The sequence below is a fragment of the Glycine soja genome, chromosome 12 (genome assembly GCF_004193775.1).
Source record: "Glycine soja cultivar W05 chromosome 12, ASM419377v2, whole genome shotgun sequence".
NCBI lineage: Eukaryota > Viridiplantae > Streptophyta > Magnoliopsida > Fabales > Fabaceae > Glycine > Glycine soja.
The window spans coordinates 27451243-27456520 of NC_041013.1; positions in this window are offsets into that span (position 1 = coordinate 27451243).

Genomic DNA, 5278 nt, shown 5'->3' on the forward strand with positions numbered 1-5278 from the left:
GGCAATAATCGATTACTAGTAACCAACATTCTTTTCAAACTGATTTACAAAACTGTAATTGATTACCATAAGCATGTAATCGATTACCAATGTTTTAAAACGTTAGATTTCAAATTTCAAGAGTCACAACTTGTGATAAAACATTTTCAAATCATTTCAAACTTGTGTAATCGATTACACAATACTTGTAATCAATTATCAGTGTTTCTAAACCTTTTGATTTTCAAATTTAAACATGAAGAGTCATATCTGTTGATGTGTAATCGATTACACTATAATGGTAATCGATTACCAGTGACTTATTTTGAAAAATAAATTACAAAAAGCCACAATTCTTAAAGTAACTAGTTTCTGAATTTTTTTAAAAAAGTCACAACTTTTAAAGTGACTAGTTTTCAAAAGAGTCACAACTTTTAAAAAGTGACTAGTTTTGAAGAAATTGTCAAGAGTCACAACTTTTAACTTGTTTTTTCAAGAGCCATCAAATGAATATAAATATGTGACCATGGCACGAATTTTAAAGACAGATTCCTTTCATTCAAAAAAAGAGAGAACTTTCGGATTTCTTTCATTCATTCAAAGCATTCTTCTAAGAGTTTTTGTTCAATACTTTCTTTATTCAAGAAAAGTTCATTGGCCAAAAACTTGTGCTATTCTTTTTCTTCATTCCTTCTTCCTCTTGCCAAAAGATTCAAAGGACTAACCGCCTGAGAATTCTTTTGATTCTTCCTTCTCTCTATTGCCATAAGAATTCAAAGGACTAACCACCTGAGAATTCTTTGGATTATTTCCTTCTTCCTCTTGCCAAAAGATTCAAAGGACTAATCATCTGAGAATTCTTTTGATTCTTCCTCTTCCCTTTAAACAAAAGATTTCAAAGGACTAACCGCCTGAGATATCTTTTGTTTCCCCTTACAAAGAGAGGGTACATCTACTTGGGACTAACCGCCTAAGAATTCTTTGTCTTAACACATTGGAGGGTATATCCTTTGTGGTACAAGTGGAGGGTACATCCTTTGTGGTACAAGTAGAGGGTACATCTACTTGGGTTGTAATACTGAGAACAAGAGAGGGTACATCTCTTATGGATCAGTTCAAGTGGAGGGTACATCCACTTGGTTGTTCAAAGAGAATAAGGGAGGGTACATCCCTTGTGGATCTTTGCTTGTAAAGGATTTTACAAGGTTATTGGAAATCTCAAGAACCGGTGGTTGCTTGGGGACTGGACGTAGGCACAGGTTGTGACCGAACCAGTGATCGAGGTCGTACCTGAATCAAATAAACATTAAAAATGTAGTATCTAAGAAGTGATCCTAGGTCGTCTCCCAATGAGCAATGATCAACCAACGTTCATAATAGATAGTGATAAAATAGTAATGAATTGGGGGGGGGTTGTTTGTTTTTGTAATTTAAACAACGAATAAATTTTAATTAGAAAATAACAGAATTAAAACATGTTGTTTCCCCTTGATTCACAAGCAAGTCTCTTATCCAAGGTTACGAGGATTTATCCCTAACCAGTTCAACCACTTAATCCAACCCTAAATTAAATTACTAAGCGAAAATTAACATAAGACTGTCATTATGTGATTAAGCAACACATACACCAATTAATCATGAACGAAACTGATCATTAAGCATGGACGTAAATTAAGCGCAGAGACAATTAATCAAGCACTAAGAATGCATGGATTAATAGCAACAAATACAGATTAATTGGTGAAGAGGAAAAATTGATCAGAATTCAATAGTAATAACAAAACCTCAAAGAGAGCTGTGCTTGATCCTCAAGAGAAAACAACGCTGGAGACTTAGCCTTCCATTAATCAGCAGAAAACGAAATTGTAGATTGAAGCAGAAATGAAATTGCAGAAAATGAATTTTATTCTACGTGAACAGTGTGCATGAACAGTAATAAAAACTAGAATTTTTGTAACATCCTGGAAATTTCTACCCGGAATTTTTGGAAACGATGTATTTTGAATGATTATATATATATAAGTATTATTCAGTGTATATGCATATATGTTCTTGGTAGAAGTAGGAATAGCGGGGGCAAGATACGCGGGTTAGACTAATTAAGGAAGAGAAATCCATAACTGGGAGGTTATAGGTTAATTCTTAATTAATTAGTTTAAAAATCATCATTTTGCGTGCAACTTAAAATTTAACGAAACCAACCTCTGAACCACGCTCGGGGTTTTATTCTGAGCGTTTTGATATATATATTGGTTACTTTCGAAAACTGGCCCCGACGGATGCAGAGAAACGCGAGAAACTAGAACCAGAGAAACGACACACAAACCGAGGCAGGATTTTAGCGTTTCAAAGGTCGGATTTTTCTCACTTTTGTGGCTGAGTGTGGGTCACAGTAAAAAGGGAAAGTGGGCCCTTTTGCTCCACTCAAATAGGGACATGTGGCAGAGCTTGAATATAATAATAGAAAAAGAGAAAACCCTTTTATTTAAAACCAAAAAGCTTTTCTCTCTCTTCACTCAGCCCCCACACTTTTCAGACAGCTCTCTCTCTCCCTCACGTTGCCATTTTCTTCTTCTTCATTCTCCATTGAAGCTCCAAGCAAAGCTTCAACCTTTGGCCATCATTTCTGCCCCAAATCGCGAAAGGAGGGCATTTTCGGGGTCGTGAAGTGCGTGGCTACGAGTGGGACTTCGAAAATTCAGGTTTGGATGGACTTCTTTCTCCTTTGATTTTCGTGGGTATGGGGTTTGGGGAGATATGATGGGTAGTCTTGCTAGGTTTCTGCTGTGTGATGATTATTTGTGAAGACATTTGTTGAAAGCTTGTTGAAATTGCCATGTTTGGATGAGTTAGACATACCCATTCTGTTTTAGGGTTTTTGTGATGATGCTTGTGATGTTTATATGCTGAAATTGCTTATGGAAAACTGTTAGAGATGAATGGTAGAGTTAACCTAGGGTTAGAAAGTGAGAATGTGATGTTATGAGTGGAAAAAGAGTGAGGCTTTGAGAGTTGGAAGGTTAAGTCTGAATTCTGTGGTAAATGGAGGTTAAAGTGAGTTAATCCTAGCTTGAAATGACATTTAGGACTTATGAGAAAGCTTGGACTGTGCTAGAGAGAAAAACAAATGACCAAGGTGAACCAAGAGCCATTTCTAGGGCAAAATTGGGTGTTGAAGAGTCAAATTTTGATTCGGTGAGATTTTAGGTGTAAATTCAGTTTGAACAAGTCTAAATAGATGTTATGAACTGGTGTGAGGTGAGAGTTTGCTTCAAATTTACCTCATTCTAAATTTCACTTTTCAAACCTAGAAAACCCATTGAATGGAGGGGTGTTGGACACCTAGATCCTGTGTTGCTGTGCTTTAAAGCTTGACTTTGGTTTAGACATGATTGATACATGATTTGGGACTTGTAGGAATTGATTTGGGCAAGATTGGATGAGGGAAAGTGTGATTTTCGAAATCTGCACTTATGCAGAATTTTGCTGTCAAAATAGGTGCAGCAGGATTTTGGCTTGTGCAGAAAAATGCTTGTGTGTGGTTGGCTGTGGGAAGAGTAGCACAGAATGAGTTCTGGATGTTTGCTAGTAGATCCCAACGGTCATAATGTAGGCTTATGTACTATAGACTTCCAGTAAAATTTTGGAGTCGATCCAACGGTTAAAGAATTGGATCGAAGGAATTGTTACTGGGGTCTTTAAGTGAGAAAAGCTGTGATTTTGGTTGGTGTGTTGAGCAGAGTTTTCTGCCTTTGCCCTGTTTCGCTTGGCTGTGATAGCTTGTGCTGTTTGAATGTTGTTTTGCTTGGATGTTGTGGAAGCTTGGGAGGATTGATGGGGACCCGGTGTTGAGAGAAACGAGGATATGGGCTACGTGGGAGTACGTGAGCTCAGATGGAGGTGGGCAACAGGGAATGGTGGGTTTATGCGCGCATTGTGGATGTGGAAAACTTGTTGTGCACCATCGCCCGACCGCCACCTAGTACCACATGTGATGGGTACCCCATAATCCTACAAGCTTGAGATGAGGAAGTGTTGAAGGGTGAAACTTCCTGCTTTTATTGTTGACCACAGAGTGGTACCTGGAGATATGTCGCGGGGGTCAGGAGACCTTGGGGACGTCAGGTGGGGTGCTATTGCCCAAAAACAAGCTTGACCAATCCCGACCCAACCCGGGCATAGTCGGTCAGTGAGAACCTGTGATGTACCTAAACAGGCGAGCTCCTGGCAGTCAACAGATAAAAGGAACAAAGACCACAAAGCAAGGAGGCTTGTGGTGGCTGGCCAGCTGTGAAACTTGATTGATATGTTAGATATGGTCTCTGGTAATCGATTACCAAGGGTGGGTAATCGATTACAAGGCTTAAAAATGAAGACAGGAGACTAGGATGGTCTCTGGTAATCGATTACCACGGGTTGTAATCGATTACCAGGCTTGAAAACGAGGTCAGAAAACTAGGGGAGCTTCTGGTAATCGATTACCAAGCCTGTGTAATCGATTACACAGAGGGATGGGTCACTGGTAATCGATTACTAGGTATGTGTAATCGATTACACAGTGCATTTTTGCATATTTTATGTCCTGAGGCTGTGTTATTCAAGTTTAGCCTCTGGTAATCGATTACCAAGTCTGTGTAATCGATTACCAGAGATGAAAAGCCTTAAAATACCCCTTTTAATTGCATGTAGTGGTTATGAGACGCATTGTGCGGCGTCATAGTAGATTCTTGTGAAAGAGTCTACCCCTTTCTCTTCTTTCTTGTAGATCGTGATGGCGGCGTAGCTAATCCGTGATCGAGTAGAGATGGAGTGCCTAGAGGGAGCTTGGGAGACCCTCGAAGGCAACACGAGGTGCCGATTTCGGGGCACCATTCGATTCACGGCTACTTCTTTGGTGCATCCAGATGAACCTGCACTGACGCTTCAGCGCACTGTGGAGTGGATACTACCCACGCCTACACCATATCGTCTAGTGGCGCCCGTCCAAGTGATCGAGGTAACGTCATCCGAGGAAGACCCTGAGGAGGATCTGGAGGAGCTACCTCCTGAGCCTGCTGTGGATGCCCTTGACTTTCTAGAGGGTGATGAGGATCCACTTCTTGAGGTGGATTCTCCCGAGGAAGTCATGTCGGCATCTGAGGCAGACTCTACGGAGGATGGTGGCCCGGGGGAGATGGCGATCAGCGGAGGCTCTTCATCCTAGTGGATAACTCTTTGGATTCGTTTTGTATATTTTGAGGGTGGGTGTATCTAGGACTGACTGTTAGGTTTACTCTTTTGTTTTTGTATGGGTAGACCT